The sequence below is a fragment of the Protomyctophum parallelum genome (assembly GCF_964188405.1).
Source record: "Protomyctophum parallelum genome assembly, chromosome: 22".
In the NCBI taxonomy this organism is placed as follows: Eukaryota; Metazoa; Chordata; class Actinopteri; order Myctophiformes; family Myctophidae; genus Protomyctophum; species Protomyctophum parallelum.
In genome coordinates, this window is record NC_139714.1 from 25,954,627 (window position 1) to 25,970,397 (window position 15,771).

At 42.3% G+C, this 15,771-nt stretch overlaps 1 protein-coding gene across 1 annotated transcript in view; it reads left to right on the forward strand.

The window, feature by feature from the left end:
• The first annotated feature begins 10,542 nt into the window (after nucleotides 1–10,542).
• LOC310879704 (fatty acyl-CoA reductase 1) overlaps nucleotides 10,543–15,771 on the forward strand; it is a 61,427-nt gene continuing 56,198 nt past the window's right edge. The window contains exon 1 of the mRNA XM_083794519.1: nucleotides 10,543–10,834. The gene's annotated coding sequence lies outside the window, so the exon portion shown is untranslated. The remainder of the gene's footprint in view (nucleotides 10,835–15,771) is intronic.

The window sequence follows — 15,771 nt, forward strand, 5'->3', positions numbered from 1 at the left end:
ATCCTCGAACGGCCACATTCGAGGACGAAACCGGCACAAAAACGGTTACATAAGCTTTTCTGTGTGCACCTGTAACATTTGATTTCACATAGCTTCTCTATCAATTGTTATACAACACACACAACTTTATGTATTAACTATGACAATCTAGTTATTATTGTGTTGTTGTATATATAGGCCTAAGGTTGTTTGCAAGTTCCAGGTCCAAAGAAACATTGATTGTGTTCTGGTCCACCATCTAATGATTAATGTTTTAAAAAGTTTGACCCGAGGCCAAACTTACTTGCCGACCCCTGACGTACAGTACTTAAACCCAATCTTATTTTGTGCTTTTTTTGATTGAATACTTTATTAGCAGTTTGCAAATAGTACAGTTGTACAATTATACAATGGTACAATTATACAAAGATGCTATAAGGCAACAGGCATGTTTCTATTGTGGTTCAATGCATTCAATTCATCAATAATTGTCACGCTTGTAGACCTGCTACTTTGCTACTATGAATGACTGCTAGTGCTACTTCAGTCATTCATAAACTCCCCGCCCGGAAATTGCAGCTAATGTGTGCATTTTTCACAACCTTGACACAGTTCTACTTGCTGCTTAGGATAGGATTCTTTCTTTCTCTGTCAGGCTGCCTGGGCCTCCCCTTTCTCTATTCCCACCTTCCTTTCACCTTCATTTAAATAATCATCATTAAACATAATTATACTGTATTTGAATCTTTGAATTATGGCCCAGAATCTCAAAAACTGCATCCAATGCATAACTACTTAGGCCCTATATACTTATTCATGAGACAAATAACAAAAGTAGTGAGGTTGCAGATCAGCTTTTTCTTTTTTTTCTCTCTCTTCACCTATGATGACATGCTCAAAGTATGTTTGCCAGGCTACACGTGCTAGACATATCTACAGTAGTTGCGCTGTTGCCACACCTGACTCTACACAGCGGCACAAGTGAAGGTGTGCCAAAAGGTTATCTGAGTTATGGTACGAGAGAGATGTGTGCTAGCACAAAGCAAATATGCATTCTCCTTTATTTCCTTATCTCTCTTGTCTGACACAAAATGTGCTGGCAGCGGTGGAAAGTATAACTATAAGTACTTCATTTCAACATGAATTCCACTGAATTCCAGACTTTGAGTATACTTTTTCCATCCCTGCTGGGGTTCCTGGAATCTAACATTTTGTTATTCATTCCCCTGCCACCTCACCTCACCCTGTCAGCCCAGCCTTAAATTGGATGGACCAAGTAATAATACCTGTATTTCCTCCTCTATTGTTGGCTCAAGGGTCATTGTGTGTTCTGCATCAGCCGTTCAAAGTTGCTGCTCAGATGGCAGGACAATGCAGAACACGTCACTGTTCTTGTATAATTTTCACAAAAAAAGAAAAAGAAAAAAAAGGCCTATACACAGCATACCCAAAGTAATTTTTCATCGACAGGCTATGTAAAGCCATGGTTCTCAGCAGGAAACCGATGGATGGAGTGAAGGAGTTCAAATATCTCAGGGTTCACAAGTGAGGGGAGGATGCAGAAGGAGATCAGCCGGAGAATCGGAGCAGCAGGGGCAGTATTGCAGTGGTTTGGGCATCTGGTTAGGATGCCTCTCGGGCATCTCCCTAGGGAGGTCCTCGAGGCACGTCCCACTGGGAGGAGACCCCGGGGCAGACCAAGGCACAGTTGGAGGAATCACATCAACTCACTGGTGTCGGAACGCCTCAGGATCCCCCAGGAGGAAGTTACTAATGTTGCTCTGGAGAGGGAAGTCTGGAGCTCTCTGGTGGAGCTGTTGCCCCCGTTGACCCGACTACGGATAAGCGGTTGAAGATGGATGGAGGCTACGTAAAGTGCTTTGTGGGTTCTCTCTGTGAGAAGTGCTATACAAATAAAATGTGTACATAGACTACTTTACTTACACTACCACACTACATGTTCATAAGAGTTGTTGAACATGTTTCACCAGGCAGGTCATGCCATTTGTTAATGAGGTCAGGTCATAAAACTTGCACTTGGCACTGGCTATGACAACATTAGAGACTATGGATGATGATGCGGTGCTATTGTTCCCCAAATGGAACGACAGTTTGAAGCCTCGCCTGCTGTTAAACTTAGGTGTGTCTGCGTCCTGGACCAAACCTTATAAGTACATATAACAAGTTGACAACCTTTTTACTTTGGCGTTTATTAGTGTGGTTGCCTGAAGGCAACCATACTATTGTTTTTGTGACCTTTTATTATTAATGTTCCTATTATAGATAAACTTTATTTTGTCCCGTTATACCTCCCACAGTTTTTGTCGCACGCACTCGAGCCATATGTCAAAACGACGGGCTACATCGGGAATCGTGTGCGTGTATTGGGATAAGACATTTGTTGGATAGTTTAATTGATATGAATTAATTAGTGCATTAAATTTCCCCATAGACATGAATGGGAAAATGCAAAAACTCACTTTCAAGTATTTTTTCCTCTGAGACCGTAAGGGCTATACTTACAAGACTTGGAGGAGAGATTCATAATAATTACTAAAATTAATTACCTTAGAAGTATAACGTTCTGCCTCATGGTGGCGCTATAACAGCCAACTTTACCTTTTGGGGTATAACTCTTGAACCGTAGGTCGTAAAATCAAAAATATTTTTTCCCTGGATTCCTTGGGTCATGACGCATCTCCCCATATAGGCCACGCCCATTTGCGTCTAGATAGATTTCCCGCCATTTTGAATTTTGTTCAAAACACACTTTTTGCTCCTCCTCCTACAGATTTTGACCAAATCTCACAAAAATCAGTACACATGATCTCGGGACCTATCCCATTAAAACAGCACAGTCAGAATTTAGATCTTCTGTATCGTTCGGCCGTAATCGTCTTCCAAAGTTAGTGGGAGGGGCCTATTTTACAAAAAAGGCCACAATTCACGCACGGAATGTCCGATCCATCCCAAATCTGAATCACATGTCGAGGGTGGCTTAATCAACGCAGAGACAAAAGCAATTCCATTTTCGACGGGTGCGATGTGGGCAACCACACTTTGCAATTTCCCAGAATTGCCTCTTTCTAGTTATTATTGTGTCTGGGTCTCTCGGTAGAGGTCTCGCCTTTGGACCACAAGTTCATGGATTCGATCCCGGGCACCGTCAACTCAGCGAATGAGTATCACGGCTTGGGGGCAGGAAGTACCGGGAGCTGATGGTAGGTGTGGCGCTCCACCTCAGCAATCCATCTTCCAGGGGTCTAGCGCATTGTAACAGGGACAGACTCCATCTCCCAGGGGTCTAGCGCAATGTAACGGGGACAGACTCCATCTTACAGGGGTCTAGCGCATTGTAACGGGGACAGACTCCATCTCCCAGGGGTCTAGTGCATTGTAACGGGGACAGACTCCATCTTACAGGGGTCTAGCGTGTTGTAACAGGGTGACTGACTCATCTTCCAGGGGTCTAGTGCATTGTAACAGGGACATATTCCATCTCCCAGGGGTCTAGCCCACACAGGGACAGACTGCATCTTCCAGGGGTCTGTTCTAGCGCATTGAACAGAGACTCCATCTTCCAGGGGTCTAGCCTCTAGTGCATTGTAACAGGGACAGACTCCATCTCCCAGGGGTCTAGCGCATTGTAACAGGGACAGACTCCCACGTGTTACAAGCCACTCCTGACTAGGCTACCTACAATGTTTTGCCACTGTAGCACTGTCTGCCATTATTAATTAAACATTACTGTGGAATAGCTAATACACAAAGAAAAAGAAAAGAGTGGCTTGGGTGTGTGTTTCATACAATGGAACGTCAGCAGCAGAGGAATTCAGAAAGATTATGTGTGGACTGTGGATGGTATTTAGTTTAGATAAACATATTCACGCGGAAACAGTGACCCATCCCAATCTGATTTTCAGTGAATAGAAAGTTGATCCTGTTATTTCACTGTTGACAGTGAAAGTACAAAGAAGCACGCACACACGAATGCACGCACGCAGAATGTTATTTTTCTCCTATTGGGCATAGCATTTTCTGGTTCCATCGATCCAGAACCCATTCGTTCCAAAACTATTTACCGGTATATCAATTATAGCCTAGAATCCAACCACCCAGAATCCAAATATTGTGTGACACTGTCACATACATGTGTGAAATAATGTATTTCCTGTCCGAGTATTGAAAGAAAATGAAACATACTGGGGAATAATAAGGGAATATATTGGTTGAAACTATGGTTGAATATTTAACCCTGAAATGTAGTGTACGGAGAATATAATAGTGTTTTGTGTAGTTGAACCATAGTCATACATTTTCTGTTGACAAAATGACAAAGTTTGATCACGGGGAGCTGTGGGGAAATGTATGTGAGCAATAGTTCCAGGAATAGAACTGTCAGGAAGCTATAAAGGAACAGGAAGTGAGGCCGAGCCTGGGTTCCATTTGAGGCAGGTAGAAGAGGGTGTGCTGCTGCTGTTACTTGTTTATCAAACACACTCTTTTTACGCCAATACTAAGCAAAATCAGAACCGAACTCGAACCAATAAGTAGTTTGACCGAAGAACTTTGGATAGGGGAAGCAGAAAAGTTCGGTCGGACATTTCTGAGGCTTGGTGCTCTGAACAAACAAATAAGAGCTTGTGAACAAAATAACCAGCGGAGCACTCCTGACTTAAAGTTTGGGTGAGAAGGATATACTTTTCTTTTTTCCAGTGAGCAATGGAACAATTGGCAGGTGGTGTGATTAATTACCCAGCACCTATCGCAAGGTACCTGCCAATTGTGCGCCCCAAACATTTGTTCTTCCTAGCCCCTCTCGGAACCCTTTTTTCAGTTTTCTGAAATTTGGATGTAACTTTACGTAGGGTCCCTATGCATTTATTCCACGCGCTATGGTATACAGATGTACATACCCTCCGTGCAGGCCGTGCTGTGGCCTTTTGGTGGTGGTGAGATGTTTCAAAAGAAGCATAAACCGGCTATGAGACAACGGAAATGTGAGAGAATTTTTGCTCTGAAATTCTCTCTTCCTTCCTTCCTTGACTTCCTAATTGACTTCCCATTGTACCGCCTCCCACACCGACACTGGCTAGCTGCGCGTCCCTACGTTCCTGCCTCTGATCTGCTCTGTCGCAGCTAGCCAGTGTCGGTGTGGGAGGCGGTAGCCTACAATGGGAAGTCAAGGAAGGAAGGAAGTGAGAATTTCAGAGCAGCCAAAACGGTCAAACAAAGTGAATGGCTTCTGCGCCAAATCAATTCTCTCACGTTTCCGTTGTCTCCTATATAGCCTTCTTTTGAAACATCTCACCACCACCAAAAGGCCGCAGCACAGCCTGCACGTTGTAGTCAAAAAACTTGCTGGAGTAGCAAGCGAGGACCCCCCACCCCCTCTCGAAACCTCCGATGTACTGAAAGGATCGGGAGGAGTGTCCGAGTGTGTATATGACACGGGAGGAAGTTGGATATACAGAAGCTGCTAAAACGTTAACGTGCACTGCTGCTATGTTTGATATTGATGATTTGGATTTGAATGCGCGTAGCGGACCGCAGCGCATATAATGAATGGGAGCTATTGGAGCTGCTATATAGATCACGTTAACGGTGCATGCAAACGCTTCTGCTAATATTAATTCAAGAAATAAACGGGAATTAAACCCGATCGAAATGGAACTGGATAATAATGTGCCCGCTGAGGTGGTCCCCGCAGAGGGAGAGCAGCAGAGCTCGAGTCTAGATCAACTGATAAAGGCCAGGAAAGCCAAACTGAGCGCATGCACGCGCAAAATGAATGAATTAAAAGCCATGATTGACGCTAATGACAATGCCGAAAATATGCAACATGATTATGAAATTTTTTATGCCGTCTGTGTTGAATTTAGGAGCGCTCATAAAGCGGTGCAATATAATATGCTGTCAGAGAAAGACAGAGAAAATGATCATACTGAATGGTACATACCAAGAGTTAAACCATTTGAAGATTTGTTGGAAAGCCTATATAATATATTAGCTCAAACTCGAGCAGAGGCAGAGAGTGCACAATCACATAATTATAAACAAGACACAATACAAAGAAGAAATGGGAGAAGAATAGTTTTGTTTACGTTAGCCGAACTCTTGCACTTACACTGATTTACACACACACACACACACACACACACACACACACACACACACACACACACACACACACACACACACAGCGATCGTTTTGGAGTTTGTTTTTGTGAACAACGCTGTGTGATTGCAAACAATAATGGAATGTGCGTCTGAACTACACCGTCTCCGAGCCAGGCGACTTGAAAATTAAGGTAGGACAAGTCTCCATAACAAAGTGGATCAGTGACTACACTGTTCCATTCAGTAGGCCATTAAGTGTACATCTGTATACCATAGCGCGTGGAATAAATGCATAGGGACCCTACGTAAAGATCAATGGCTCCTGTATGTGGAATACTGTACCAACTACCAACTGTATGTAACAACAGAGGGGCTAGATGGTTCAGAGTCTTGCTCATGGACACTTCAACACTAACTCTGGGATGAGTGGAGCCTGGGATCGAACTGGGGACCATGTGGCCGCTCTACTGGCCACTCTACCATATTCACTCTACATAGTCACTGCTGCCATATCCATATATCACAGTACTTAATACCTTTTTTCTTCACTTTACTGCTGTATGTGGGATGCACTCTCTGACCCTCTTTCCACCGGTTGGTTCCCAATGGGAACCGGTTCAGTTCTTTTTGGTTTTTAGTAGATGAGCCAGAGCTCCAAAATTGGTGGGCAAACTAGACCTATATTAAATTGTTTATAGGATCAATACAAGTAAATTAATACATGATGACCCTTCCACAGTAGTATTTTCCTACAATGCCTCATTTGCATATTTACAAATGTAAAATTCGTAATACAATAAATCATTGTCTTCGTGCAAGTACTCAATTGGGGAAGTTTCATGGTGATAACAATCTAATATAGGCATGGTTTTGCCCACTCAATTCATAATTAACGTTCCAATTTTGGAGCTCTGGCTCGTGGACTAAAAACCAAAAAGAACTGAACCGGTTCCCACTGGGAACCAACGGGGGGAAAAGGGGCCTCTGTGCCGTGTGATGCGGTGTGCACTGCAGTATCAGTATGACACTGATTAGTATGCAGTGACTGCACACTTGAAACCTGAAAAACCTGAAGGCAAACCTGAAAGCAAAGATGATGCCCTTTAGCCATTAGTCTGAAATAGTATAGTAATAGTAGATTATGCTGACACATATGCAGGTGTAACTGGTGTAATCTGTCTCTCTCTGCGTTGTGTTGAATGGAGTATGGACAGACGGACCCAGAACTGTCTTTGGAAACCACGTTTTATTCTGACAACGAATAACAGACACGTCTCCACGTTAGTTCTTAGTAGTGCAATGGCTCTCTCGTTCCAAGACGGAAGTAAAGAAGCAAGAGCGACAGTAATACAACAAATAATATAACGTAACATACCTGACAACGAATAACAACAGACACGTCTCCACGTTAGTTCTTAGTAGTGCAATGGCTCTCTAAACAGAGTGAAACAAACACTGTATAAATCGATTTGCAAGTACAATTCTTATTATATTATACAAAGAAGTCAACAAAGACACCCACCTCGTTCCAAGACGGAAGTAAAGAAGGAAGAGGTGGAGGTGTCGCAGGACATTTATACAGGGGGCAAAAGGGGGAGACTTAAAGGGGCTGTGACCTCTAATGCACTATGTATCCCTATACACATGAACCATGGAGAATTAAGTCAGGTAGAAGCACTTATTTGTGTCATATTTTGTGTAATTATATAATACTGTTACACAGACACCAATTCACACATAGCCAAGCTATATCGGGTTGTCCCGATCTGATCACGTGATCACCGATCGCGTCATTTTCAAAAATGAATGATAGGAATTGGATCGGAAGCAAAAGAAAAAACGTGATTGGGACATCACTGGTATCAATATTATATCCATGATATTGGACTGGATATTGTCTGTGAATTTGGATATTGTATCGTGATATGGCATAAACGTGTTATATAATAATATAAATATCGGATCGGGAAACATCGGTATTGGCAGATACTCAAAATTAAATGATCGGAATCGAACCGTGAGTGGTTCTAGGGACATCCCTAGAAATAACTTTGATTTACTTTAAACCTTAGTCTGCACCCCAGGGATATGTGATCAAAAGGTCCTCCATAGGCAATGCAATAAGTTATACTGCTTTGTTGATACTTGGATACCCGTGACCCCCCCCCCCCCCCCCCCCCATCTCTCTCAAAATTGTTTATGAATCAATCATCAATGCCTATACAGAAATTAAATTCACGTCACTGCAATTGAGCATTTTCTATGAGAAATTAAGAAGTTACATGATCTGATAAAACTAAAGGTAGACTAGATAGGCTATGTAATTATGTATGCAATGGATATCATAAAATGCATCTCTTCAAAAGCCTATATTGGGGGCGAGCCGTCTTTTCGCGGGGGTGAGTTGCAAAAGGGGCGAGCAGACCCGTTACCTCCACCAGGGCAGGTCAGGTTGCGCTATAATAAGCCAATGTGAAAAGGGTGACATTTCACCTTGGATGGCAATTGGATGATTTGAGGCATTTTGTTCCAAAAATGTGTTTTGCAAAAATCCACCTGTTGGTGGCGCTATAACAGGCCAATGTGAAAAGGGTGGGATATATTCCTCAGCCTAGTAGGAAAGTCTGTGAAATATTTCACGCTTTTTGTTCAAAACAGGCCAATCCTGTAAACTTTGAAAGCCAATGTTAGCCAATCAGGATGGAATAATAAAATATCGGACAGATGTCTTGAGCACATGACTATAGGCCTATATGTAACGATTTGCAGGATTTCTGGACAAAATATGGAGGAGTAATATAAAAAAGAATGTTTTACCTAAGTCGGCCTCCTGGTGGAGCTATAACAGGCCGTTCTGGAAAATTTGGGACAGAGGTTCATGTTGGCATCCAGGGAGTGTGTGCGCAAAGTTTGGCATCGACCGGGTTAACGGTGCCGGAGATTAGCTGTACACGGACGGATACTCACACACACACAGACGGAGTGCTGAATATGTATACCCTTTGAGCTCTTTTATATACTTTACTGAATATGTGTGTGTGTGTGTGTGTGTGTGTGTGTGTGTGTGTGTGTGTGTGTGTGTGTGTGTGTGTGTGTGTGTGTGTGTGTGTGTGTGTGAGTGTGAGTGTGAGTGTGAGTGTGACTGAATAAAAACTGACCGCGTTCTGTAACATGTTTGTGTTCCTGGTGGACACCTGTTACTGAGGGGCACTTTTTCTAGTTTATTCTGCATTTGAGCCACGGACTAACATTTGATGACATTTATCCTTGCAGACCTAAAACTAAGAATATTAATGTTGAATATGATTTTGTTCGCAATTCCATTGATTGATTGAAACAAATACAAAATGCTACTTTGACGAGACCGAAAAGCACTAGTTTACATCAAGGTCCTCCATTTTCAATTAATCAGAAATTATGTATTGATGGTAGTACCATAGGAGAGATAACAGGCAGACGTTGATCAAAATAACAATTCTTAATCTACATTCTCTAATTGTGTAGACTTGAAAACTTGAAAATTAAGTAACGCAGATGTTTAACAATTTTGGTTTCATTTTACAATCTCAATAGTTAAAGATCTATAGTCCATTTGGTTACCAATTCTCCATCATTTAGCTGGGGTGACCTGGAACCTCCTCAAGGACCACTGGTTGAAATTGAAAACCACTGTAGTAGTGGTAGTGTCCTTAAAACAAGGCTCCAGACCTCCCACAACAAACTGGTCAGGCTCCTACTTGGCCTCACCCCCCGAACCCACCTCACCCCTGCCCACTTTGACAGGCTGGGGTGGCTTAGGGTCGACGACAGAGTACAGCATCTTGCAATGGGTCTGGTCCACAAGATTCGATACACCACCAAGATACCCATGTACCTGTCTAAATACTTCCTTAATGAAAACTAAGTCCACACCTACAACAACAACCAACAGTCATTAAGACATGTGAATCCCTTGACTCCTTCAAAACCGCTCTCAAAGGGCACCTATACGGACGGCTGCAATTCGAAACTGGCCCCCGTAAAATCTGAATCCCCTCCCACCGCACCCCCCCCCCCCCCTTCCCCTCACTGTATATGTTCATTTTCCCTTTTTGCTTCCTTTATGATGAATTCCTGTTCTGTTCTTTAACTATATAGAAGTGTCTATTTGTACGTCTCTTTTGATGAATTGAACATGGTGGACCCTGTTGTAAACAAGTGTAATGCTTAATTGTGTCGTCTTTGTATTGAGTTTGTGCTTGAAATGTACTGTAATTCTGCAAAATGTTATATTTGTTATTATTTCAATCAATCAATCAATCAATCAAAAAAAGTTGTACTATAGTAGCGTATCTGGTTGCTTGCTTCTCTCTCAATTCTCCACACATGGCAACGCTGTTCGCTGCCTGTTAACGGAGATGTAACGCAGCCGGGTGGTTGGTTTGTGTCGGAGGAGGCAGGCAGCCAGCCAGCCCACAGCAGCAAACAGCAGCACTTGTCTCTATACCGCACAGCAGCGAGTACGGGGACGGTAACTATATACGCCGGTGCCAGTGGGAGGGAGCAGAACAGGCATTACAGAACAGGCTGCCTGCAGACCCGACACGCACAACCAACCTTACGCACGTTTTGTTTCTTCTGCTGGTGTTGGTGGTCCCGGACGGCACGGCACGGCACTCACCCGGCACTGACGGCAGACAATTGGTGTAATAATTGTTGCTCTGCTGACTGAACTACCGAGATAAAAATAAATCAGGTAAGAAACGCGAATTTGGAGCTTTTTCTGGCACAGTGGTCACTCACTCACCTGTTTTGGTTTAATGGTGATTATGAAGGGAATGTGCATCATGTATGCGATGATGACGGTTTGGTTGTGCATGATTCATCCGTTTGTTTGGTTTGGTATAATGTAAGTGTGTGTGTGTGAGTGACGTGTGTGTGTGTGTGTGTGTGTGTGTGTGGACTGGAGAGCCTATGCACGTTGCGTGCGCCTGCGAGTGCGACTCAAAGCTGAAATGTTTACAAACGTTTACCCACGTGTTCTTGTTTGATTTGTTGTATTTTGGCTTTTGCCCCCCACCACCACACATCCGTTTCAATGGTTGTCAAAACGCGACGCAAGACGTTGTATTTAGTAGCAGTAGCATAGTGTACAGTACAGTACAGTACAGTACAGTACAGTAAGGTCGGAGCGAAACAGTTTGCGACAGAATGAATGGACAGACAGACAGACAGACAGACAGACAGACAGACAGACAGACAGACAGACAGACAGACAGATAAACTGACTGACTGTCCGGGATAGCAAAGAACAATACCCTGGCAGATGAGAAAACCCTATGAAGTGTATATATTTACATCTTTAATATTGTTATGATGAATTGAAAATGGTGGACCCTGATGTAAGACGAGTCTTAATTGTAATTTGTACCTTTCATGGCTTCGTCCTCATGTAGCATTATTTTATAATTGAATGGTGGTTTATTCTTTTGAATTGTACCCATTCTATTCTACAAAAAATACAAAATCAATCTATTCAATCGATGAATAAAACGCATGCTCTCTGGAGAGCCTTCACTTATACAACTATTAGGGAAACAAACACTCAACCAATTGATTGATTGACTACACTGATCCATTCAGTAGGCCTATAGTGACAGTAAGCAACATGCCTGATGGTTGTTGAATTAATCCAGTGCTTTTCAACCAAGGCCCATTATTGATATGGCATTTGAGCCACGGACCACTTCAGAACGAAGAATATGTTATTGTTGGATAAGATTTTGTCCACAATTCCGTGCTGTATTATTGATGTGATTTGGTAAATCAAAATAACAATTCCTCTACATTATCTTAATTGTGTAGACTTCTTGTAAATTAAGTAGTGCGTGTGTGTGTGTGTGTGTGTGTGTGTGTGTGCACATTTTGTTCATCAATTCAATTCAAAGGGCTTTATTGGCATGACAAACATACGTTTACATTGCCAAGGCACAATGCAATCAAAACAAAAGTGTTCAAAATGTCTATGTACGAAGATCACTCGATGTACGTAGATAGTGCAGGAATACACACAATGATTTGTCTTTAGGGTGGTTGTGTTCCATTTGATATTCTTCTATCACAGCAGCTCACAAATCTTGCTGCTGTGTTTGCATATTTTTGTACTTCGCCCAGCAGATATGGGAGTTTTTTGTCAGTCATGTTTTCTAAATCTCCGTGGGTGATTGTAATCTGGGGGAAGTACAATGTGTCTCTGATGTCTTGGTACAGTGGACAGGTGGTTAGGAAGTGTAGCTCGGTTTCCACTTAATTTTGTGTGCAGTGGGTGCATAGTCTGTCTTCTCTCAGGATACCATGACGGCCTTTCTCGATCGCAAGACTGTGCTCACTGAGTCTGTACCTAAGATTTTTCTTTGTTTTGGGTCGGTTACGGTGCTCAGGTATTCTGCCACAGTGTATTCTCCGTTTTAGGGCCAGATAGCGTTCTAGTTTATTCTGCTTTTGTTTAGTTTTATTGCTGTTTCATAATTTGGCTTAGTCCAATAGGTTTTCTATCTGCTGGCTCTGTTTGTGTGTTTCGTCACTGGTTTCACATGCATATTCAATCTGTATGATATTGGGTTATCATGGGTAGGCTATAGGTGGTATAATTCTTTCAAGCCTTAGCCTATAGTACTTAACAGCAGTACAGGAATAGAAAGCCTGCAGTTTCTATTAGCTTGGATTCCCCATCGATGATGTCCGTCTTGATCTCGGCCGGCCCGGTTCCAGCGAGGCTTCCCACGTGCGAAATGGCCAAGAAATGCTGCATAATGGATCGGAGGCGCCGCTCAAAAAGCAAATTGCTGCTGTTGGACCGAAACCTTATGTCCAAAACCATTCCTTTTCTTTTAGGGAAGCTTCAAGCTAGCACCTCGGCTTCCGGAATTGCATCATATGGCAGCCAAGCCTATGGACTTTTAATGTTTGTTTAGAGCATATTATTACCAGGCACTCCTCACTTCACACGAGTGTGATTTGTATTATTATTAAAAAAAAACATTTTAAAATGGTGCCTTTATTGTTTATTACGGATCCGGCATTAGTCCTCACTACAGTGAAGACTACTCTTCCTGCATGGGGTCCAAACACTCATACAATCAAATTAAAACATAATACAATGTTATTCTGTCATTACATAGTTAAAAACAAAACAAAACAAAAATTATTGAAGCTTTCAGTCTTCATGCATTCTAGAAAATATATTACATTACAACAAATTTACAAACTAAACATTGTATATCCTATTATTAATTTAACACTCACCAATCTAACTAAACATGATTTCTTTCATAATCACTGCTGCCTTCAATTTCTTTTTACAGCTTGATTTATTCTCTGTGGCGGGAGCTCATTCCAATGTGCTCCTGCTCTGTACATTACTGTTCTCTTAAGTGCATTTGTTCTAGGTCTACAAGTTCACAACGCCTCGCATTGCAACACGCTTGTACAGTATGAGTACATTCATTTACGGAAAAAACAAACAGGTTTATGCACGGCAGCAACAACATGGTGCATTTATAATATAGTGGCTTTCTCCGAAAGAGCTTTGTACTGTGCGTCATACGTTCGCACATGGCATTCCACATTCCACATAGCAGAGGAAACCATGCGATGCACCATGATCCTCATTGTCAGGAGCAGTCTCAAGGGTAATTTGACACAGCCAGGAGGAGCTGGGGAGCAAACCGGGGACGACGACGTGTTTTTCAGGTGGTGCAGACTGCAGAGTTTTCTCAGGACAGATCCAATTGTTTGTTATTGTTACAGTGAGTGAGTCATAGTCAGTGGGCTAAAGGTTCAGGTTCAGGTTTATTTGTCATATGTATAGATGGAGTATAAATACAATTACATTTATTTTGCTCAGAGCACTCTCAGTCTTACATACACAGGACATAAACAAACATCTATAGTGCAAAGAAAAAGACAAAAACACAAAAAGTGCAAGTGAAGAGACAATACAGTGCAATACAGTTCAAGGTCAGCTGGTTCAGCAGCCTGACTGCCTTGGGGAAGAAACTGTTACTGAGACGGGTGGTGCGAGATTTGATGCTCTGGTAGCGTTTTTTTGGGTGGTTTGAACAGGGTTTTTGCGGGATGGCTGGTGTCTTTAATGATGTTGTGGGCTTTTTTCATACAACGGGTGGTGTAAATGTTGTGGAGACTGGGTAGTTCTGTGCTGCCGATGATTTTAGCTGCTGTTTTGACGGTCCTCTAAACATGCCAGACCACTGGTATGGTCTTTTAAGGATTTTTATTTAGCGAATGCAAAGTCCCTAAGCCAAGCGGTTGCCTCCTGGTCTGCTGTATGGAGGGTGATTAATCCTCCTTCCAGTCTTTGGAGAGGACACACTTCTATGATGTGCTCCATAGTTTGTTACATGTAAAAGTCATGTATTCAAAATGTAGTTGAGTAAAAGTACAAAAGTATTCAGTATTGGTATAATTAAATACTATTTTATAAATAAGTACCAAAAGTAAATGTAATCATGAATGTGTCATTTTGTATCCATTTATTTAAACTTTTGAAACGCATTGTGAGCATGTATAGATCTTTCTATAAATAATTAAGACCTACAAAGTAACTAGTAAGTAAAATCTTCAAATAATTGTACTTACTTACTTACTTACTCCTCTTCGTCCCCAATGGGACATAAGGCTTCAATGAGCACTCTCCATTTCATTCGATCCCTGGCAGCATGTTGCGCCTTTCCCCAGGACAGGTTCATCTGTTCCAGCTCCTGCGTCACAGTTCTGCGCCAGGTGGTCTTGGGCCTCCCAGGTTTTCTTTTTCCTGGTGATGTCCATCTTAAATCCACCTTTGTGATGCAGTCCTGCTCCATTCTCAGTACATGCCCTAGCCATCTCAGGCGTCTGTGTGTAATGTCCTTGGTAATGCTCCGGCTCCCTGTTTGTTTGTACAGTTCATTGTTTGATATTTTGTTCGGCCAAAAGATCTGACATATACGTCTGAGGCATCTGTTATGGAATACTTCTATTTTCTGTCTTGACCACTCTCCAGCTCTCAGATCCATACAGCAGGACAGACTTGACATTGCTGTTGTATAGGAGCATCTTTGTTTTAAGGCTATATTGCTTTGATCTCCAGATGGATCGGAGTTGGGAGAAGGCCCAGATAAGTGAAATCGTCCACAAACTCGAGTGGTTTTTCATCGACAAGGATGGGTTGTGTGGGGGTGGAGTTCACACACACACCACTTGTGTTTTTGAGGTGTTAATACCGAGTCCGACCTGTCTGGCGAAGGTGTTAAGCCTGTCAGTTTTAGTCTGCATGTTGTTGTGGTTTGTGGATAGGAGAGCAAGATCGTCAGCGAAGTCACCACTCAAAATACACTGTACTTAACTCGAGTAATTGTACTCACAGTTGTTACTTTCCACCACTGCAGCACAGTGTCCATTAAGATAATTAATAAAAAAAAGACAATGCAAAGAAATGAGCATGAATGTGAAAAACATTCTGATTAGCTGATTACTGAACTGATTAGCCTAGCTGGAGGAAAATCCTCAGATGTAGATGTTATTGGCATTTGATGGATGAATTTCATCTGCTGTTTGAAAAGAAAGGAAAGTAATCATTGTAGTAGACTTCTGATCTTCTCTACTGTTTTTTCCCCCTTTTTTTCCTTCTTCCTA